Genomic DNA, 24,152 nt, shown 5'->3' on the forward strand with positions numbered 1-24,152 from the left:
TCCCAGTTTACTGAAAAACTGAGCGTATTCGCCAAGTGAGACAGGGTGGGGGACAGTTCATGACTCACTTTGCCATACATTTCGGCTGGGCTCAATTAGCAACACTCTCAGCTTTTGGTTGGAAAGTTTTGGATTTATGCCTCCTATCAGGATTTGAACTCAAAGGGCTCGATTTTCCAAGCCCCGAGGAGGCGGGTTTGGAGGCGGGCGTGGTGGGAAAATTGCAGAATCGGGGGACACGAACCCATCCCGCCCCCAACCTGCCTCCGTGCCAATGTCCCATGAGGCGGGTATTGGACCTGTGCTGGGAGCCGCCTCCCTAAGGCGGGAAGGGGATTAGTGCCAATTAACTGCCTGTTAACAGGTAGTTAACAGGCAGTTTTTTGCCTAATCCCTATTTTTAGCCCTGAAGTGTGGGCTTCCCGACGGCTCCGAACCACGCCAAGTTAGCGAGGCGGACCGTCGGTCTGAAGGGGTTGGAGGGGTCGAGATGTCCATTGTGCAGGTGAGTGATGGGTGCATGTGTGCAGAGGTAAGTGTAAAGTGTTTTAATAAGTTTTACTTACCTTTACTTTCTCCTACAGGCTTCCTTCCTTCAATTCTTGGGAGACCCTCAGTTCGCCGGCACAGAAAGCAGAATGGCCGCTGAAATGTCAAAAGCTGCAGCCTCTGCTTTCTGGTCTGGAGAGATCTCTAACTGAGTCTGAGTAGAAGGACTCAAGTTAGAAGACAGATTGTCAGTGTTTGACAGCTTCACAGAGCTGTCAAACACTGATTTTTCATCTGTCAAAAGCTCTTGATCAAAATCACTGACATCACCAGTAACTAGGTATCCCTTAATTGGCCTGCTGAGCCTGCTGGGCGGGCTTAACACGGCCAATCAAGGGAAAATAGCGTGGGTTGGCCACAAGTCGATGGAGGCGGGACTACAACCCAAAAAGTGGGAGTCCCGCCTCCATCACGTCCCCATTGACAAAATCCAGCCCTATAATATCAATTAACACCGTGCAGTACCGAGGGAGTACTGCATTGTCAGAGGTTAAACCAAGAGGCTGCCTACCTGTTCTGGTGGTTCAGGTGGACAATAAGAATTCCATGGCATTATTTTGAAAACCAGCTTGGAGTTCTTCTAGTGTTCTGGCCAATCTTCTTCTTAGGCAGTCCCTCGGAACCGAGGATGACTTGCTTCCACATTAAAAATGAGTTCTCAGGTGACTGATGAGCCCAATGCGGGACCTACAGTCTCTGTCACAGGTGGGGCAGACGGTGGTTGAAGGGGCGGGTGGGTGGGGTTCTTGGGTTGACATGCGCTGCTTGCGCTTGGCTTCCGCTTGCTCCCGGCGAAGAGACTCGAGGTGTTCGGCGCCTTCCCGGATGCTTCTCCTCCACTTTGTGCGGTCTTGGGCCTGGGATTCCCAGGTGTCGGTGGGGATGTTGCACTTTTTCAAGGAGGCTTTGAGGTTCTTCAACGATCCTTCAATCACGACCACCAAATAAATGGATGAACTGGTCACTTCTTCACATTGCTGTTTGTGGAAGTTGTGGCAATAGAATTGGTTGTCGCGTTATCCACACAACAGCCTCTGCAATTAAAAGTCATTCACTGCTTGAGATATTTTGATATGATAATGTCCTATATAAATACAAATGTTGTTAAAAAGACCTGAGCCACTACATCAGTTGGCACATTTGTGTATCTTTGGCTTTGAGAGTGCACGGGTTGTCAGGATTATGTTAAAATATGTGTGGCAGATGCTGGAGGGAATTCTGTTGCACGCAGATCAGTCCTTAACATCGAGAATGTAGTTACTATATTCTATTGTCAGGAAGGTAAGAGAATTCAGCCATAAGAGTCCACTGTTCAGTGGAGTGCAGCCCCATCAGTGCAAGAGTGTGCCCAGGGAAATCTCCCAAGTCAATCCCTTTTACATCATTTCCTCATTATTCTGGATGGTCGGCACAGTGCCAAGGTGTGCTGTACTACAATGCCCTTAAAGATCAGATCATCCTTCATGGGAACCCTGTTACAGACTGACAATGCCTTTTGAGCTTAAGGGGAAACAGGAAGAGGCTGGACAAGGGGAGAAAAAATAGAGTCGAGATAGGAAGAGATAAGTTCTGTGGGGCAAGAACAGGCTGAAACAATTGGTCTACCAGGGCAGTCCTGTTTGTGGATCTTGGGAAGGAGGTAGAAGCGGGCTGTGCGGGGTTGGGGGATTATGAGGTTGGCGGCCATGGAAGATGAAACATATCAGCATGCTGGTTCACATAGAGTCTATGCTTACACCAACTGGAATGACCTGTATAGCTTCACTGGGCACAGTATTTGGCTGCTGGCTCTGCACTCCAGTGAACAGCGGCCTGCCAAGACTGTAATTTCCTGCTCCAACTTTTCTGACAGCAGAATAGAGTAGCTACATTCTAGATATGAGCAACTGTCCTGTGTGCAGCAGAATTCTCTCCAGCACCTCTGGCACATACATTAGCATAATCCAGACAGCATAAACACACTGAAAGCCAAAGATACACAAATCTGCTTGTTGGATCCCCGTCTTTCACTGGTAAAACAGAGTTGTGGAAACTGAGTGAAAGCCTGTGTGATGTAGGATAAAAAAAATAGTTTGTGATTTGACTGTTTAAAATAAAAGATTTTTTTTAGAATACTAAACATATAACAATGTATTGTAAAGAAAATGATTTAGTGTTTCATTACGATAATATGAGGAACATTGGCCCAAATCTTGCAGGAGCGAGGCATCTTGCAGCGTGCTTTGCTAATTAGACTTTTTCTTGCACCTTTGGGCTGGATTTTTCCAGCCCTGGGGAGGCGGGTTTGGAGGCAGGACTGCCGGGAAAATGGCAGAATCTGGGGGCGGGTGCCCATTCCGCCCCCAACCCGCCTCCATGCCATCTTGCCAGGAGGTGGGTAGCCGACCCGTGCCGGGTCCCGTCTCCTCGAGGCAGGATGATTACAGCCAGTTAACTGCCTGTTAACAAGCAGTTAAGAGGATTATCCCCATTTTTCCACCAGAGGCGCGGGCTTCCCGATGTCGGGAAACTCCGCCAGGGTCACCGAGGTGAGCAGTGGGTCTGCAGGGGTCGGAGGGGTGCAAAAGTGCGCTGTGGAGGTAAGTGATGGGTGCAAGTGTGGAGAGGTAAGTATGTGAGGTGAGTGAAAAGTGATAGAAAATGTTTACTTACCTTTGTTTCTTCCTGCAGGCTTCAACAGTTGGGGATGCGGAGAGTCTCGCATCTCACCGGCAGAGATGACAGATGGCTGCTGCATTCTCCGATGCAACAGCCATCTGATTTCTGCTAAAGAAAGAGGTTTGATGAGTCTTGAATACAAGGACTCATCAAACAACAGAGAATGTCAGTGTTTCACAGCTTCACAGAGCTGTCAAACAATGACAATTCAGCTGTCAAAAATTTTTGACAGATGAAACGTCATACACTGACGTTCTCTGTAACTGGCTTCCCCTTAATTGGCCTGCTAAGCCCACAGGGTGGGCTTAACAAGATCAATCAAGGGAAAATAGCGTGGGTTGGCCACAAGTCTATGGAGGCGGGACTGAAACTCAACGAGAAGCAGTCCCGCCTCCAACGTGCCTCCATTGACAAAATCACCCCCTTAGCTCTAAATCTTTTGCCCTGTGAATTGCTGGAAGTGCGAGCTGATAATGGCACAGCGAGGGGAACAAGGCATCTGGACCCTTGGTGAATAACAGGCCCAATAGTTTATCTCCTTAAGCAATGAAATTTAAAGAGTGAGAAAGAAACAGAGGAACAAAGGTGGAGGATGAATTAGAGAGTCAAATCAAGTGCAGAAAAAGAAATAAAGAGGGGGAAAGAAAGTTTAGATTGAGAGAGAGAAAAAAAGTGATGGAAAGGAAATGTAAGAAAAAAAAATTAAAACATTTAGGCCTAGAAATTCCGTTGTTAGCGCCAGCCGCTAGCGCCTTAAGAGGGCGAGAAGTGGGGCGCAAAGCGGCTAGCGCCCGGGCGCGGCGCGATCTGCGCCTCTCGCGAAATTCAGTTAAGATTTAGTGCCGGCGCAAAACCTTTGCGCGCGTGCAGCTGCGCGCGCAGATCCTGACGTCATTTCATGGTGCAATGCCCTTTGTGCGCCCCGAACCGGAAATTCAGTGGCGCCGGCCTATTGTGCGTCTGGCGCCCCCAGCGACTGGTTGAGTGGAACGGTTCCCAGTCGCTGCGGGGCGCGGGGGGCGCAAATTAAAGGGGACTCCTCCTGCAGTATAAATGGCAGCCATTTTGCTCCACTCCTTCTTTGTGAGAGATGGATATTTGGAGAGAGACAAAGGGAGAGAGCTTTCTGGTTTGACTCAACACTCGCTCAGGTACTTGTGGCTTCAGGCCAGAGCTTTGCACTTGGATTTAACTTTCAGTGCCATAGCATTGATTCGAAGCATATAATGGGGGCTGCAATGGGTGCAAACGTTGGCTTACTGCATTGCATTCAAAAGGCTCAGAGACGCCGTGAGAGAGTGCCAGTCATGGCCAGACGGAGAAGGGCCAACAGGCGTCGGCACAGGAGGCCTTACCTGTTGTGTATGTACCTTTAAGAGAATAACTGGTCTCAGACTGCAGTACCGGCAGTGACCACCCCTGTATAAAAGGCGCTAGTGAACCTCTGTTGTTTTCAGTTTCACTATTGACTTCCATCAGTAAAGACTCATTTTGTTCAACTCCTGCTGTCCGTGTCTTAATCATTCACGGACATAATACTGGCGACGAGCAGATATGAACCTACCTACAGTCTGCACCACCTCCTGGGATCCATTCCTACAGCGAAGTGAGCAGAGGTCGAGGCCAGAAAGAAAAGAAGTAAGTGGCAGTAGAAACGGGCATCGACCGTGGGCATCCGCCCTGTGTTAGCGGAGTTGAAGATTGCTGGAGAAGCTGTCGGAAGCGGGGCCTGGTTCCTGTCGACGGTGCTTCAGCTAATCGGGCTGGTGGCAGGTAGTGCACTGATCCTTCCTGGGCTGCGGCGGTCGCGAACTCGAGCAGGTGGTTTGCAACGGGGCCGAGCAGCGTTGTCGGGAAGAAGAGAGAGAGAGGGTGGAGCACGCAGGGCGCGGCCGGTGCTACGAAGCCGGGCTGCGTATAGACCCGAGAAGAGGGAGGCAAGAGTCCCACAGGGTTGTTCCACAATGGGAAAATAATAAAAAAAAGAAATATTAAACGTGCAAGAAACCGCGAGGAGCTGCAGGTTGCAATGGGAACCGCGGAAAGCAGCGCTAGCAACAGCGGGGAAGAAGGCAAAGCGCGGGAGGCGCCATTTTAGATTGCAAGATGCCGAAGACTGGCTGTATCACTTCTTTTGATAATACAATAGAGGACTGGACCACGTATGTGGAAAGAGTCGAGGTATATTTCGAGGCAAACGAAATAGCTGAGGAGAAAAAGGCATCGATATTGCTAAACTTAATGGGCGCTAGAACGTACGGCCGATTGCGGGACCTGATTACTCCAGCCAAACCAAAGGCGAAGAGTTTTAACGAAATTGTTGCTGTCCTACAGGAACACCTAAACCCTGCACCGCTGTTGATAGCAGAAAGATTTAAATTCCACAGGAGAACTCAGCATAAAGATGAGAGCAATGCTGAGTACCTTACGGAACTACGCAAGCTATCAAAGCACTGCCAGTTCGGAGCAGGACTGGCAGATACCCTACGGGACAAATTTGTCTGTGGACTCCTGAGTGAAGGAACACAGAAGAAGCTACTCTCAGAGAAAGAGCTGACGCTAGATAAGGCTTTCAGCGTGGCAGTATCGTATGAAGCAGCAGCCAGGGGAGCTGCAGAAATTCAACAAAAACCACAGGAATACGGCACCCACGAAATGACACGGGGATTTGCAAAATGTTATCGCTGCGGCAGAACTAACCATGACCAGAAGGACTGTTGGTCCAAAGACAAAATATGCAGACAATGCGGAAAGATGGGACACATTGCACGAGTTTGCAGGTCTGGGAAGAAGACCAGCAACAACAAAAAGGCTACTAAGGAACCGTACAAGAAGGTACAAAAGATGACGGACAGTAGTTCCGAAGACCAGATGAGCGATAGTGAATCCGGGAACAGGAGACTAAGTTGTCTCAAACTTCACAATGTAATCGCAAAAGAGGATCACCGAACCATTTGGGTCACCCTCACGATAGCAGGGTCCCAAGTTAAAATGGAATTGGATACAGGATCAGCACTAACCGTCATGAATCGATTGACTATGATAAATTGACCCTTAGTGTTAGGGGGATTAAATACGTGGGGTTACGGGGATAGGGTGGGATATGTGTTGGTGTAGGGGTTACGGGGATTGGGTGGGATATGTGTCGGTGCAGGCTCGATGGGCCGAAATGGCCTCTATCTGCACTGTGGGGTTTCTGTGATTCTGTGATTCTGTGACTACGAGCGGCTATTCTCACACATACCCTTGAGAGAGACATCCATCGTCTTGACGACGTATACGGGGCAAAAAGTATACCCCAGAGGAAAAATAAGGGTGCCTGTCGAATACAACGGCAAGAAAATACGGAAATTGTATCTCTACAAACTGCCAAAGGGTGGACCACCGTTATTGGGACGGGAATGGATCAGGAAGATAAACTTAGATTGGCACTCCATTCATGCAATGACGGTGGACGGTAAAAAAGATGAAGACGTCACTCCTGGACGATTGTCAATAATCTTAGCTAACGCCAAAGAGGTATTTCAACAAGAACTGGGCACGCTTAAAGGCGTAACCGCCTCGATAAAAATAGAAGAGAATGCAGTTCCCAAGTTTTTCAAAGCAAGACCGGTACCATATGCAATTCGACCAGCCGTCGAGGCAGAGCTGGAGAATCTGGAGAAGGCAGGCGTGTTGTCTATGGTCGACTGGAGCGAGTGGGCGACACCCATCGTTCCTGTCATGAAGAAAACGTTAAGCAATAAGTCCGGGGAGCCAAGGAAGATTCGCATCTGTGGGGATTTCAAGGTGACAGTGAACCCAGTCCTTCACACAGTACAATATCCTCTTCCAAGGATAGAAGACATCTTCGCCTCACTGCCTGGAGGGAAGCGTTTTACAAAAATTGACCAAGCACAAGCATATTTGCAGATGGAGGTTGAAGAGTCCTCTAGGAAGTATCTCACGATAAACACTCACAAAGGTCTTTACCAGTATCATCGATTGGTATTCGGAGTAGCATCGGCTCCGGCGATATGGCAAAGAGCGATGGAAGAAGTCCTGCAAGGGATTCCGGGGACTCAGTGTTACTTGGACGACATCCTTGTGACAGGTGAAGATGACAGTGAACACCTTAACAACCTAGAACAGGTGCTCACTAGACGACGGGAACATGGGCTACGAGCCAACCGCCCCAAGTGCGAGTTTTTTAAGAAACAGATATCGTATTGTGGCCACGTGATTGATGAAGAGGGGTTACATAAGTCCCCTGACAAAATTGAAGCGGTTGTTAAGGCCTCAGCGCCTGAAAATGTGTCGCAACTGAGGTCATTCCTCGGATTGGTGAATTACTACCATAAGTTTTTGCCGAATTTGTCGACAATTCTGCACCCACTGAACGCCCTGCTACGAACGGGAGTAACATGGGAATGGAGCAATGATTGTAAGCGGGCCTTTCAGAAGAGTAAGGACTTAATCACTTCAAGGGAAGTATTGGCTCACTACAACCCAGCACTGCCGATCAGACTGGCGTGTGATGCGTCTCCCTATGGCATTGGGGCGGTACTGTCACATAAATTCCTTGATGGTTTAGAGAGGCCGATAGCTTTTGCGTCACGCTCGTTAACTTCTGCCAAGCGTAACTACGCCCAGATTGACAGAGAGGCCCTCAGCCTAGTGTGGGGGGTGAAGAAGTTCAATCACTACCTGCACGGTCAAAAATTTACTCGACTAACCGATCATCAACCTCTTGTCTCCATTTTCAACCCTCAGAAGGGCGTACCGATAATGACAGCACAACGGCTGCAGAGATGGTCCCTTTTCCTAGGGGCACACCAATATGACATCGAGTACAAAGGAACTAAACAGCATGGAAATGCTGATGGATTGTCACGTCTACCGTTGCCGACGGTGGAAGAAGAAGACCTTGCAGTGGATCCAATGGAGTTATTCCACTCGACCATAGTCGCATGTCTCCCGGTGACGAATGCAAACATAGAAAAGGAAACACGGAATGACCCGACACTATCACGGGTCTATGATTTAACGGTGAAGGGATGGCCAGCACATGGCGAACCACTGCTGCCAGCATTCTCGCCAAGAAGAGAACAGCTGTCAGTGTGCAGAGGAACCTTGATGTGTGGATCCAGAGTAGTAATTCCACCTAAGTTGACGGATAGAGTGCTCAATGAGCTTCATGAGGGTCATCTGGGTGGGGTAAAAATGAAGAACTTAGCCAGAGCGTTTGTGTGGTGGCCGGGAATCGATAGAGAAATCAAAGAGATGACCAAGAGCTGTGCAGGATGCCAGAAGGTCCAAAACGCCCCACCGCAAGCTCCTCTGCATCCATGGGAGTGGCCCTCATCTCCATGGCAAAGGGTGCACATTGATTTTGCTGGTCCCTTCATGGACTCGATGTTTTTAATTGCGGTGGATGCACATTCAAAGTGGCCAGAGGTAATAAAAATGTCCTCAACCACCACGGAAAAAACTATCACGGTTTTACGAACCATATTCGCCAGGAATGGGCTGCCTGAACAGATTTGCTCTGACAATGGACCACAGTTTGTGTCTGAAGAGTTCCGGAGGTTCTTAAAGAACAATGGTGTTAAGCATTACACATCTGCCCCATATCATCCAGCCACTAATGGATTGGCCGAGAGGTTTGTCCAAACATTCAAGAAGGCTATCAAGGCAATGTGTAATGAAGATATACCCCTACAACACAAGGTGGACAACTTCTTGTTTGCCTACCGGAATGCGACACATGCGGTTACCAACCAAACTCCAGCCATGATGTTCTTCAATCGAAGACTACGATGCCGCTTGGATTTGGTTAAGCCAAACGTCCGAAGAGATGTGGAGAACAGGCAGTTTCAGAATATGATTCTGCATGGTGGCATAGTGGTTAGCACTGTTGCCTCACAGCGCCAGGGACCCGGGTTCAAATCCGTCCTCGGGTGACTGTCTGTGTGGAGTTTGCACATTCTCCCCGTGTTTGCGTGGGTTTCCTTCGGGTGCTCCGGTTTCCTCCCACAGTCCAAAGATGTGCAGGTTAGGTTGATTGGCCATGATAAAAATTGGCCCTTAGTGTTAGGGGGGATTAAATATGTGGGGTTACGGGGTTACGGGGATAGGGCTTGGGTGGGATGGCTGTCGGTGTAGGGACTGGGTGCTAGGGTTTGGATGATCAGCCATGATCTCGTTGAATGGCGGAGCAGGCTCGAAGGGCTGAATGGCCTACTCCTGCTCCTATCTTCTATGTTTCTATGTTTCTATGAATGAAAGGCCGACCAGGAGTTTTAAGATAGGTCAACCAGTTTTGGCCCGGGACTACCGCACTGAGAAATGGCAGCCAGGAACGATTTGTACACGGCAAGGACCTCTCATGTATACCGTGGACGTTGGAGAGAGCATTGTAAGACGCCATGCTGACCAGATTCTAGAGTCACTGGAAAATGTCAACTCCATACCACGATCTGATACACCTGGTAATGAAATCGACGTACCAATTGCAGCTACCGCAGAACCGGTGATATTGGAAGCAGATGAACCAAACAACGACATTGATCCCGACTCAACATTGCCAGAAGAACCTGATACCCCAAAGAGGCGTTATCCAGACAGAATCAGGAAGCCTCCTCAAAGACTGAACTTATAATTGCTTAAACTTAACCAATGTATCTAGCAACCGTAATTGTGATTGTAATTAGTTATCATTTAGTTGTTAAATTAATGTTATGTACTGTTTATCTAAAAGGGGAGGAATTGTTGTGTATGTACCTTTAAGAGAATAACTGGTCTCAGACTGCAGTACCGGCAGTGACCACCCCTGTATAAAAGGCGCTAGTGAGCCTCTGTTGTTTTCAGTTTCACTGTTGACTTCCATCAGTGAAGACTCGTTTTGTTCAACTCCTGCTGTCTGTGTCTTAATCATTCACGGACATAATATTACCCACCCAGGGTATACCGCCAGCAGTTCTCATACCTGAACATGTCTGAGGAGCAGTGTGTTCGGAGGCTGTGATTCAGAAGGGAGGTGGTCACAGAGATCTGCCACCTGCTTCAGAGAGATCTGCAGCCACAGCTGAGGAGCAGGACGTCTCTGTCGGTGGCAGTGAAGGTGATGGTGGCTCTCAACTTCTATGCCACTTGCTCCTTCCAATCCGCTACTGGGGACATTTCCAACATCTCCCAGTTTGCGGTACATTGCTGCATCCACCAGGTGACCAATGCCCTTTTCAGAAGGAGACGTCAGTTCATCTCCTTCCCCATGACCGTGGCCAAGCAGCAAGAGCGTGCAATGGGATTTGCAGCATTAGCGGGCTTCCTCATGGTGCAGGCCGCCATTGGCTGCACGCATGTGGCTTTGCGGGCACCTCTAGAGAATGCCGAGGATTACCGCAACCGGAAGGGCTACCATTCGCTCAACGTGCAGTTGGTGTGTGACCGCAGGCAGCTCATATTAGCTGTCAATGCCCGCTTTCCAGGCAGCAGCTACGATGCCTTCATCCTGCGCCAGACTTCTGTGGCAGACATGTTCGAGGCCCAGCCTCCCCCACGAGGATGGCTTCTCAGGGGCAAAGGCTATCCTTTGTGCACCTGGCTGATGACCCCGCACTGTGTGCCCAGCACCCCTGCTGAAGAGCGATACAATGACAGCCATGAAGCAACCAGGAACATCATTGAGCACACAATCAGTGTGCTCAAGCAACGGTTCCGCTGTCTGGATCGTTCCCGGGGAGCCCTACAGTACTCGCCTGAGCGAGTCTCCCATTTCGTTGTCGTGTGCTGCATGCTGCACAACCTGGCTATCCGCAGGACTTAGCCACTGCCAGCAGACATTGGAGGACCACCAGAGGAGGAGGAGGAGCACCAGGACGGGAGGGAGGCACAAAGTGCAAGGGCCGTCCGTCGGCGGTTAATTGCAAATCGGTTCTAGGCCCCCTCTCAGGGAATGTCTTGTGCCAATGAAAGAAGATGAATGTAACCGCTCCGCAAGCCCTCAGCCGATCAAGGCAACAAATACTTCCAAAAGCAAACATGGACAGTGCGATTAAAGAAAATTTTTTACTCTGATAACTCTGTGCCCTTCCCGCATGACAAACTAATTCAGAGAAACCCCCCCCGAAAAAAACACAACAGTCTCGGCCTTTATATAAAAAACAGACACAACAGTCTCGGCCTTTGTATAAAAAACAAACACAACAGTCTCGGCCTTTATATAAACAACAGATACACCAGTCTCGGCCTTTATATAAAAAACAGACACAACAGTCTCGGCCTTTATATAAAAAACAACACATTTGGCCACACCTTCTACTTTTTCCCCTGCGAGGGTGATCCATCTCGCTTCCGTGAGTGGCCCCTACCCGCCCTGCAGCTCCTCCTCAATGGGACCCATGTGGCTGCAGCAAGGCTGGGGGAAGGCTGCTGAGGGTCAGTTGGTGAGACGGCAAATGCCCTTGGGGGTTGGCCTGGACTAGCTCTGGACCTGGAGGGGCCGGCTGCTGACTGCTCCAACTCTGCTTGGGCGGCAGCAGTCTGTCCGACGGGTGGTGGCAGCTGCAGTGGAGGAGTGACAGTGTTGGCTGCAGGAATGCTGCCAACCTGACAGAGCACAGGCACTCCCTGGTCGGCTGATTCACTGGCACTCGCACGGACCAGCACTGCAGCATGCGCAGCAATCTGCTGAAGCACAGACTGCTGGGCTGCTGCAGCGCGGCGAGTGCCCCGGCGATGCCTGGCCGATCCAGCGAGTGTGGCAGCAGTTAGTGCCCGTGTGGCCCTGGTCTGTGTCTGGATGACACCAGCCAGTGAATGCACGGCATGACTGAACACTTGGCTGGAGGCTGCCTGTGCTGCCGCGAAGTCCTGCAGACTCCTGGCCTGTGCTGCCCCGAATTCCTGCACACTCCTTGCCAGTGACTCTATGGAGTCCAGCATCCTTGCCACTGCAGCCATGAGCTCAGTGTGCCTGCGCTCAGCCTGGGCGTCCATTTCCACAAGGAGCCGCACCTCCTCTGCGCTCACCATAGCAGGACTGGAGGCCACACTCTCCCTCTAGGGAGAAGGCCGCCGAGCTTCCCCACCCCTCCCGCGTTGCTGCAGCCCGCTGGGCCCCGGAGCTTCACTCTCCCCCGACCCTTCCCCCCCTGCTCCCCTCCAGGGAAGACGTGTCCCCATCATGGCCATGGGTTGCCTCGGCTGAGGGTGTCCCTGATGGGCCGGCTTCCTCTTCCTCCTCCTCTATCTCTGACTCCGAGACAGTGCCTGCTTGAGGGTCCGCCTCCTCACCTGGTGAGTCACCATCTGAAAGCAGGGAGGCTCAAGAGTTGCTTTAGAGTGAGGACAGGGCGGCAGCGAGGGAGGCATGAGTGCTGCTATGCACTGCATTGGTTCGATAGTGGCAAAGGATGCTGGTGTGAGGCGCAAGTGGAAAGAGAGAGGTCAAAAAGGTGATGACCTTACCATTGGTGCCCAGAACAGGGTCGGCATCTCCAGTGGCGACGGGGCCAATCAGCTGGCCTGCCATGATCCGCTCCACTCGCTCCTCTAGGTCGCTGAGCTGTTTCAGGTCAGGACGGCCTCCCCCGGTCTGTCGCTGCTTTCTCCGGTTATGAGCCAGCTTGCCCTGCAAGAGAAAGGACGGCCTCTAAGTACAGTGTGAAGCCCTCATCTTGCCTGCACAGCCTCCCATGGTGGAATAGCCCTGACAGTGTGAAGCCCTCATCTTGCCTGCACAGCCTCCCATGGTGGAATAGCCCTGAGAGTGTGAAGCCCTCATCATGCCTGCACAGCCTCCCATGGTGGAATAGCACTGACAGTGTGAAGCCCTCATCTTGCCTGCACAGCCTCCCATGGTGGAACAGCCCTGACAGTGTGAAGCTCTCATCTTGCCTGCACAGCCTCCCATGGTGGAATAGCACTGACAGTGTATAAACTCCTGAATGTGCAAGTGCTTTTCATGACAGTCCCATAGCTGCTGGATGAGGGCTGGGCATTAGGGCTTTCAGGTCCCTTTGGCCATCAACTGAGGTGCACATGCAGGGATGAGGAGGATACTGGAAAGGGTACTCACCCTGACAACCCGAGTGAGGTCGTTGAATTTTTTTCGGCATTGGAGGGGAGTCCTGGCAACCACGCTGTTGGAGGTGACCCTGTTGGCCACCTCCCTCCAGGCTTTCCGATATTCAGAGGGCAGCGGCCTCCTGCCACCTTCAGGGAACAGAACATGGCGCCTGCGCTTCACTGCGCCAACCAGCACCCTCAGGTCACCCTCGCCGAAGCGCTGCGCTCTCTCCCTTGGCTTCTCCATTCTCCTGGGCGTGGAGCAGTTGAAGTAGCACTGGTCAGGCCTTCCCTCAGGGCTGCAGTGTGCAGGGCGTGGCAGCCAAACAATTCCACCCTCCCCCTTTAAGTGCTGACCGGCGCCTGACTGTCTGCCTTCAGTCAGCAACTCGCTGCACCTGCGCTGCGCCCGCCCTCGGTGGTAGCACCCCGGCTCGCCGGCTTAGCGCCTTATGATACTCGTGCATTGCCTGCTTTAGCGCAGCTCCAACCTCTTGGGGTGATGCAACTGAATTTCGGCGAAGGTGGCGCTAAGTTGCGCCGGGCGAAAAATTTAGCGAACGCCCAGCTGTAGCACCCCAAACGTGGCTATACTGAATTTCTAGGCCTTAAAATATAAAATTGTTCCCTTTCTGGGCCGGAGAGGTTGATTGGCATTGCATTAACGATGATCACATTGTTAATAGAGTACTTGCGCTGTTAAGTTTGAGTCCTAACGTTCTGTAGTGAGTTTAATTCGAGTTCAATGTGAAAATCCAGCAAGTTCTTCAAAATAACGGGCAGGTTCAGGGCGTGCTGCCCTTTGTCCGAGGCAAATGGTGGAGCGGCAACCAGCGAGTTATGGCGATTCGGAACTCACGGAGCATCTCTTCTTCGCCTGAATTTGCTGGCCGATTAGCGCATTAATAATGGTGTGCGTCGTGAACTCTGCGTTATTTTTCCAGGAAGATTTGGGCCAATGTGCAAGCACGTAGACGCTGCTCCGTGTTCATAGAATCAGAAATTTACAGCACGGAAGGAGGTCATTTCGGCCCATTGTTTCCACACCGGCCAACAAAGAGCTATCCAGCCTTGTCCCACTTTCCAGCTCTTGGTCCGTAGCCCTGTAGGTTACGGCTCTTCAAGTGCATATCAAAGCACTTTTTAAATGCGATGAGGGTTTCTGCCTCTACCACCCTTTCAGGCAGTGAGTTCCAGACCCCCACCACCCTCTGGGTGAAGAAACTTCTCCTCAAATCTCCTACCAATTACTTTAAATCTATGCCCCCTGGTTGTTGACCCCTCTGCTAAGGGAAATAGGTCCTTCCTATCCACTCTATCTAGGCCCCTCATAATTTTATACACCTCAATAAGATCTCCCCTCACCCTCCTCTGTTCCAAAGAAAACAACCCCAGCCAGTGTTGGTAATGTTGATCTCTGATACCGAGCAAAGCATAATCCACAGAAAGTTTATGTCAGGCACAGTAACAACATTGTGATAGCATTTAAATACCAGTACATTCAGATTGCAATGTGTATTTGTTCAAAAGGAAATAGGTTATTTGATAATCAAAGTTAACACATTTAAACCCAGGTTCAATATGTTAAATAGTATCACATGTAACTGAAAGAGTTCAGGTAGAAGCGAAATTTAAAAAAAATAAGCAATATCAATTAATTTGTTAAATGGAATTGCTGGACATGATGATGATGGCCTGGAATTTGCTGCAATCGCGTTATTGGTGCCAATCGCCATAAGTAAGACCATTGTTCACCGCGATGCTCCAGCAACGATCCAAAGGCAAAATTGCCAAGAAACTCCTTATCATACGCAGCAGCAAAGATAGCGGCAATCCAACAAGCTTTGAAGTGGTGCTAGTGCTCAGAAACGGGCCAGGTTCGTTTAGGGACGCTCAATGGGGGATCCTATTATTGTTGATAAAATGGAAGAAAACAGCAGACCTTCAAAATGAACACAAGTCAACCTGCCTTGAAAAGTACCTTTGCAGTTATCACCAAGGTGCTGTTGATAATTCACAAATCCTCAATGATCACAGCCAAATCTCAAGTGTAATTAGAATTTTGCTGTGCCTTTCTGTTATTGCTGGACATCACCAATGGTAAATCTGAGGTTATTAGCAAAGCTCACGGCTTCCATTGGCTTGGTTGGCCATCGTCTGAATATAGTCATTTATCACTTTTAAAACAGCCCGCAGAGAGTGTGTAATCTTTGTATTTTTAGATTATGTATACACTATAGCAGTTTCCTTGAGTCTTTTGTTAGGTAGTGTGTGACAACCTCCATAAATGCACTTTAATAAGTTTTCCAAAAAACTGCTTTGACAATTGGTTGAAGATGGATTAGAGAGTGGCTGGGTTGTTCTGAAGAGAATAGGATAGCGCACTGATAGTGAAACTCGCTGGTGAAAATCAGTTAATACCATCATAAGACTTACAGAAGAGCAAGCATAGCTCTTTTCAACAGCCTATTTCCTTCATCACTTAGTAAAATAAAGATGAATAACTATCATGGTTTTGCAGATTAATTAATGGCTCAGCACAGTGCAGTTATAAATCTGGTAATATTAAAAGCTATGATAGATTACTGCTCTATGGAAAGTTACTTTCTTCCCTCACACATATACATAGATACATCCATAATTATTAAGCTCGATTTTCCTCTCCTTTGTGTGCAGGGGATGCATAATTCTTTGGCATGAAGCAGAGAAAAAAGAGGCATAAACCCTTTAAATGCCCAGGGATTTGCTGGGAGAGGCGATTATGCTCCATGAAAGTGCAGCCATGTTATTGAGGATTGGAGGGGGGGGGGGGGGGAGTGGTCTTGCGTTATTTTCCTTCTCCAATGCTGAAATCGCGCCTATTTTGAGGGCCACCCAGAAGTTGGCATTAGGTTCTATATGCAGCACCTCGCAGATTGGATTGGTGGATCTAACAGATTCAGGCAACAAGAAGATGGAGCCCGCTGCAAAGGGTTCGTGCTTTTCCTTTGCAGAAGGGGAAGTGCAACGAGACCTGGGTGTCCTTGTACGCCAGTCGCTGAAGGTAAGCATGCAGGTGCAGCAGGCGGTTAAGGCGGCAAATGGCATGTTGGCCTTCATAGCGAGAGGATTCGAGTACAGGAGCAAGGATGTCTTGCTGCAGTTGTACAGAGCCTTGGTGAGACCACACCTTGAGTATTGTGTGCAGTTTTGGTCGCCTTATCTGAGGAAGGATGTTCTTGCCATGGAGGGAGTGCAGCGAAGATTCACCAGACTGATACCTGGGATGGCAGGAATGACGTATGAGGAGAGATTGGGTCGATTGGGCTTATATTCGCTGGAGTTTAGAAGAATGAGAGGGGATCTCATTGAAACTTATAAAATTCTAACAGGACTGGACAGACTAGATGCAGGAAGGATGTTCCCGATGGCCGGGGAGTCCAGAACCAGGGGTCACAGTCTAAGGATAAGGGGTAAGCCATTTAGGACAGAAATGAGGAGGAATTTCTTCACCAGAGAGTGGTGAACCTGTGGAATTCTCTAGCACAAAAGGCAGTTGAGGCCAATTCATTAAATATATTCAAGAAGGAGTTAGATATATTTCTTAAGGCTAAAGGGATCAAGGGATATGGGGAGAAGGCAGGGACAGGGTACTGAATGTGGATGATCAGCCATGATCTCACTAAATGGCGGAGCGGGCTTGAGGGGCTGAATGGCCTACTCCTGCTCCTATCTTCTATGTTTCTATGATACTGGACATCACCCTTAGGTCTTAAGGCTTTCTGCTGCTGTTTTTTGGGATTGCAGTCAGAAGACCCGGCAGCTATTACCACCACAGTGGCCTGAGAGGCCTGCAGCAGGCATTGGGTTTCCACCCCTGTTTCCCACCCCCTGTGTCCAGGCACAAGTCCTGCCAGGGAGCAACCCTGCTCCAGAAGCGAGGATTGATCAAGGCAAATGACCTGAACCGAGAAAAGGCAGGTTCCCCTCAGGCCATGCCAGGTGAAGTGCAATTGGTCTCTTTCCCCTGCCCTTTTGTCATACCCTTTTAAAATCTTCTTTTTCAAATATATATCACCTTCCCATTTCAAAGCTATTCTAGATTGTGTTTTCATCCCTCTTCCTCATAAAGCATTTCATGTCTCAACAATCCTCTGCGAAAGAAGAAAAAATAATCCTTTTAATCTTTCCCTTTGTTCTCTTGGGTGATGATCTTTAATTTATGCCCTCTTGTTACTGACTCACTGATCAGTGGAAATGGTTTATCCTGATTTACCTTATCAATACCCGTCATAATTTTGAGCCATCATTAATGGCTTACCACGACCGCGGGTATTTTATATTAATCATGGATGAGCTGGTGGCAATTGCTCTGATTTTCTGGTCTAGAAACAGGTGTGGTGACAAAGGTCCCTCTTCTCACTGAATTTCCCAGCAAGATTTTTCAGTTGTTTTTGAAATTCTTCTACCCAAGTGGGTAAGATTTGTCCTGAGCTGGTGAGGACACCAGGCACGTGAATTTAGCACAACAAGGGTTTTTGCGGTGTTATTTAAAAAAGAATAAAACCTAGCTTGTGACTCTTTTCTGGCCCACCTCTATCCTTCTCTGTCCACCACTGGTAAACGTGTTCCATTCTTTAAATGATTTGACTACCAATAGCAACAAACTCAATCATTTTAATATGTCTACTGCTAGCAAGGAGGACTCACTAGATACAGCCCAGTTCCTTAGCAGATGGCACTATGAATAACGGTGGCCCAGATCTATCAATTAAACTACCCAACCAGATGCAAGATGAGGTAATATAAATTAATCAGTGTTACTGTTCTAGCTTATCAAAGCCTATTTTCTCTTTTAAACATAATTTCCTTGTTCAAATGGCCCGACAACAGTTTACATAAGTAGACTGTATCCTTAGCAAAATACTGCAGATGCTGGAAATCCGAAATAACAACAGAAAATGCTGGAAAAACTCAGCAGGCCAGGCAACATCCGTGGAGAGCAATTAGAGTCGACGTTTTGGGTCTAACCCTTTTTCAAAACTGGAAAGGAAATGAAATAGATCGAAGGCAGGGCTGGGAGAGAACAAAAGAAGTAAAGAGACATTAAGAGGTATTCAAAACAGACGAGATGGTAATAGGACAAGTGGAGACAAAAGACAGCTGAGATTAGGTGTGAAGTGTACTGGCAGAATGAGAGACAGCTGCCATGTGGGAGAGAGAAAAAAAAGGAAAGTGGGGAAGGGAAAACCCAAAACAAAGGGGTGGAGAAAAAATATAAGTAAAAATGTAATAGGGGCCGAGGTTATGATCTGAACCTCGGCCCCATTACATTTTTACTTATATTTTTTTTCCACCCCTTTGTTTTGGGTTTTCCCTTCCCCCCCTTTCTTTTATTTTCTCTCTCCCACATGGCAGCTGTCTCTCATTCTGCCAGTACACTTCACACCTAATCTCAGCCGTCTTTTGTCTCCACTTGTCCTATTACCATCTCGTCTGGTTTTGAATACCTCTTAATGTCTCTTTACTTCTTTTGTTCTATCGCAGCCCTGCCTTCGATCTATTTCATTTCCTTTCCAGTTTTGAAAAAGGGTTCACCCGAAACGTCGACTCTAATTGCTCTCCACGGATGTTGCCTGGCCTGCTGAGTTTTTCCAGCATTTTCTGTTGTTATTTTAGACCGTATCCTTGTTTTACTTTCTGCCCTCCCTATCTCTGCAACCTCCTCCAGTCCTACAAACCTTCGAGATCTCTGCGCTCCTCCAATTCGGGCATCTTGCGCATCCTGGTTTTAACCGCTCCACCATTGGCGGCCGTGCTTTCAGCTGCCTAGGCCCTGAACTCTGGAATTCCCTCCTTAAACCTCTCCGCCTCTCTCTCCTTCTTTAAGATACTCCTCAAAACCTACCTCTTTGACCAAGCCTTTGGTCACCTGTCCTGATATCTCCTTATGTGGCTCGGTGTCGAATTTTGTTTGATAACGCTCCTGTGAAGCGCCCTGGGACGTTTTACTACGTTAAAGGCGCTTTATAAATGCAAGTTGTTGTTGTTGTTTTAAGCCCTTAATTTCTTGGCAGATAGACTATCAATCAATTATAAGCAAATCAACAATATTATTTTACACAAACAACAGCACAGATTTTCTTAAAGTTTCTCTAAATTATCAGGAGGCTCCACAGATTGCTAATAGGAAGGCAGGCAGGGGATTAACATTTCAGTGTCTGCAGCCACAGGATTGCGACACTTGCTAACAAATGGCCTATCCCGTACATAACAGCTAAAATGCAGATTCCAACTCTCACCTCGATCAAAGCATCTGGTTGCTGTAAATCAGAGAAAACATCTCTGAGCAGCCAGTTGAAAGTCGTATTTATATGCTGTTAATTCAGGCTACAGAATTAACCGAATAAATCTCAGCGGCCAGTTCACAGATTCAGAAAGTGCTGGAATCTATCTGCGTTCAAAGAACAGAAAGAAAGCATCTTAAGAAATGAAATGGAATCCATATTTGATCTGGGTTGCCATAGCGTGCACAATCTTAAGAGAATTAAATGTTGGTGTGCTATGAATCCACAATAAACCTCTTATAAATAAAACTCCAGCCACAGAAACCTGTTGGCTCTTTCAGGATACAAGATTTTGTTCTGCTGAGGATAATTTGTTCCCTTCAAAGAGAATTGACTAATTATGCTAATTAGGAGGAGGCAGACGAGCTCCTTTTGAAGTATTACTGACCGCTGCAGTAATTAAAAATCCATGAACAAAGCACTTTTCCTAAATAAGCTTGACATATACCGCAGTTGCTGTTTTTTTTAATATAACTTTAAAGATAAGGCAGTACAAATTTCAGCATCTGTGACCCCCTTAATTTAACAGACAGAAATGAGGCACGTAACTCTTTTTAAGAAGGTGTTAATGCCACTGACAGTGAAATTGGTAAAGTGGTAGTAAAACTCGATTCGGAATAAAATAACATTTCATGGAAGCAGGCAAATTCATGTATATTTATCAACAAGCCATCACTTTTTTTTGGTCTGGGCAGAAATTGCCGAATAAAACCAGTCCCTCCAATGTAATAATGGATGATCTCTGGGATGTGTTTTAATGACTTCAATAGGCTGCCGAACACCTCGAGTCTCTTCGCCGGGAGCAAGCGGAAGCCAAGCACAAACAGCGGAAGGAGCGCACATCAACCCAAGCACCCCACCCACCCGCCCCTTCAACCACCGTCTGCCCCACCTGTGACAGAGACTGTAGGTCCCGCATTGGACTCATCAGTCACCTGAGAACTTATTTTTAGTGTGGAAGCAAGTCATCCTCGGTTCCGAGGGTCTGCCTAAGAAGGAATCGGCTGGCACTCACGCAACCTTACAGCTCTTTCACTGCAGCTCATGTGTATCCATACCTAAGCAGGACACATCTTCAAGATGCAATGTACAATTGAAAGCCATGCCACATTCACATGTTCCATGGGCATCACACCTCAAGTCATTGTAAAACAACCCAGCTTCATAAACCCAGGTGATGCAAAATATGCAGGTATGCCTTCAACTTCCAGCATCTCAAGACTACTTTCCTGCTGTACAACAAGGTGGCACATCGAGGGTCCAGTTCTGAAAGTCCGCCCTTTGAAGTTGGGAAAAAACATTGGCCCAGAAATTCATGTCAGGGGCTTCCCGTGGGTGCAAGCCTCCCGACCTACACTTACCTAGCGCGCCGGCAGTTGAAGCCTGAGCCTGCGTGGATTTCCTGTCTGTGGCCCGGTTCAGCTCCCGGCGCGCTGTGCTTGCGTGATCCAGCGGCGTACTTAGTGCGATGCGTCGGCTGGGATCACGTGAGCACTGGGCAACCAATCAGAGGATGCAAAAGTTCATTCATGAGTTTGACAGTAAGAACTGTCAAACTCATGAAAACTCCAGGCGCCCAAAACAGTACTTAAACTTGAAATAACATTTTAAAAAACATCACACTATTTAAATGAACTATAAATAACTTTAAATAACTATTTTAAACAATAATTTAAATTTTTGAAAAAAATAATTTTATAAAAAATTGGGGCTAAAAATACACTTACCTTACTGTAAAGTCTTTAAAAATAATAAACCTGTGGAAAAAATGTTCTAATTTTAATTAATAGACCACTTACCTTTTAAAATTAAGTCCTTACGTCTGCTTTTTTAAAGTGTAAAAAGTGGAGGCCTTCACGCACGGGCAAACCTGGAAAAAAAAAGGAAGTTCAACGCGCACGCGCAGACTCCTGCACGCATGTGTTCGACCTCTGAATCCCTTGGTTCAGAGGATCGAAAATGCCGCTTTCCCGCGCATGTGCTGTGCATGCAGAAAACCGGCAATTCCATCGGTCCCATGCGTGAGTACACGGTGCTTACTCGCGCGTTGGGACACTAATTTCTGGGCCAATGTCTCTGACGCACCCAGGTAGTTCTGGCTGGGTCTGTGGACGCCACATACTCAGGTAAGCGTAAGGTTGAGCCTTAGGTGCAGGAAGACTCTGTTCATTTCTTAGCAACGTCTCCTAATCCTTAAGCTCCTTAAGGAAGATTGGAATGCCCAGAGGATTGCCCATTCTACCAGAGTGGTGTCTTTGAGTTAAGAGTAAACTCCCTTTGACAGTAGGAAGTAAAATATGAAATTAAAATAATACAAAAAGCAAAACGTATGTGCAAAATGACCAAAAAAGCATGCACTAAATTAAATGCATCAAAAGCAAAGCAAAAAGCCAAAGAAGTAATACAACACACTCACTCCCAGTACAGCTAAACACAGCTTTAAGAGAAACTCCAGGGAGCAAGTTACCAAATGTACCTACTTAAACTGGACTTTCAGCAAAGATGATGGGCTGGATTTTGTCAGTGGGGAGCTTTTGGAGGCGGGACTCCTGCTTGTCGGGTTTTAGTCCCGCCTCCATCGACTTGTGGCCAACCCACGCTATTTTCCCTTGATTGACCTTGTTAAGCCCGCCCTGTGGGCTTAGCAGGCCAATTAAGGGGAAGCCGGTTACAGAGAATGAAATTTTTGACAGATGAATTGTCATCGTTTGACAGCTCTGTGAAGCTGTCAAACACTGACATTCTCTGTAGTTTGATGAGTCCTTGTATTCAAGACTCATCAAACCTCTTTTGTGAGCAGAAATTAGATGGTTGTTGCATCGGAGAATGCAGCAGCCATCTGTCATCTCTGCCGGTGAGATGCGAGACTCTCCGCATCCCCAACTTTTGAAGCTTGCAGGAAGAAACAAAGGTAAGTAAACTTTTTCTATCACTTTCCACTCACCTCACATACTTACCTCTCTACACTTTCACCCATCATTCACCTCCACAGCACACTTTTGGCCCCCGCAGACCCCCGCAGACCCACTGCTCGCCTCGGTGACCCTGGCGGGGTTTCCTGACGTCGGGAGGCCTGTGCCTCTGGTGGAAAAATGGGGATAATCCTCTTAACTGCCTGTTAACTACAGACAGTTAAGTGGCTGTAATCCCCTTCCCGCCTCCAGGAGACGGGACCCAGCGCGGGTCGGCTACCCGCTTCCTGGGAAGATGGCACGGAGGTGGGTTGGGGGGTGGGATGGGTACCCGCCCCCAGATTCTGCCATTTTCCCGGCAGTCCCGCCTCCAAACCCGCCTCCCCAGGGCTGGCAAGATCGCACCCGTTGTATTTCAGAAGCAAACCAAATTACTAGGATTCTCAAAAAAGAAAGGAAGAACTTGTATTTATATAGTGCATCAATGTATATTGTTGACCTCAGGATGCTCCAAAGTGTTTTACAGTAAATGACGTACTTTTGAAGTGTAGCTACTGTTGTAATGTAGAAAATGCAGTAGCCAATTTGTGCACAGCAAGCTCACAGAAACAATATTGTGATAATGACCAGATAATCTGTTTTAGTGATGTTGGTAAAAGGATAAATATTGGCCAGGACACCGGGGAGAATTCCCCTGCTCTTCTTCGAAATAGTGCCATAGGATCTTTTACGTTCACCTGAGAGTGGGCAGAAGGGGCCTCCGTTTAATGTGTTTTCCAAAAGATGGCACCGCTGACAGTGCAGCACTCCCTCAGCACTGAACTGGAGTGTCAGACTAGATTTTGTGCTCAAGTCCCTGGAGCGGGACTGTGAACCCACAACCATTCTGACTCAGAGGCGAGCATGCTACCCACTGAGCCACAGCTGAGACCTTTAATGACACCTGTCCAAATAGTAATATGGAGGTGAGGGAAGGCATAAAAAGGGAAATTAGAGAAGCGTGCGATAAGAGCACAGCTGTCATCATGGGTGACTTTAATTTACATATTGATTGGACTACCCAAATTAGTAAAAATTCTGAGGAGGAGGAATTCCTGGAATGTTTTCGGGACGGTTATCTGGACCAATATGTCGAGGAGCCGACTCGAGATCAGGCCATTTTAGACTGGGTATTGTGCAATGAGAAGGGACTTATCAGCAATCTTCTTGTACGAGGCCCCTTGGGTCAGAGCGATCATAATATGATCGAGCTCTCAGTCGAGATGGAGAGTGAGGAAATTGAATCAGAGACTAAGGTCCAGAACTTAAATAAAGGGAATTACGAGGGTATGAGACGGGAATTGGGTAAGATTGATTGGGTGGTGTTTCTGGGGGGATTGACAGTGGATAGACAATGGCAAGCATTCAAAGATAGAATGGAAGAATTCCAGAACATGTTTATACCGGTTTGGCATAAAAATAAACCTAAAAAGGTGACTCAACCGTGGATAACGAGGGAAATTAGGGACAGCATAAAATCAAAAAAAAGGGCATATCAACTGGCAAAAAAAAGCACCAGACCGGAAGATTGGGGGCAGTACAGGATACAGCAGAAGAGGACAAAGGGATTAATCAGGAAGGGGAAAATAGAATACGAAAGTAAACTTGCAGCAAAAAT

General features: G+C 48.0%; 1 long non-coding RNA gene across 1 annotated transcript in view; it reads right to left on the reverse strand.

The window, feature by feature from the left end:
• Positions 1-21,482, reverse strand: part of LOC147101108 (uncharacterized) — a 73,713-nt gene extending 52,231 nt beyond the window's left edge. The window contains exons 1-2 of the long non-coding RNA XR_015073447.1: positions 21,383-21,482; positions 19,539-19,690 (exon numbers count right to left, since the gene is read on the reverse strand). This is a non-coding gene — a long non-coding RNA (uncharacterized LOC147101108). The remainder of the gene's footprint in view (positions 1-19,538; positions 19,691-21,382) is intronic.
• Between the last annotated feature and the right edge of the window lie 2,670 nt (positions 21,483-24,152).

The sequence above is a fragment of the Somniosus microcephalus genome, chromosome 24, assembly GCF_052327205.1.
Source record: "Somniosus microcephalus isolate GS21.2 chromosome 24, FLI_Smic_1.0, whole genome shotgun sequence".
Classification (NCBI taxonomy): Eukaryota; Metazoa; Chordata; class Chondrichthyes; order Squaliformes; family Somniosidae; genus Somniosus; species Somniosus microcephalus.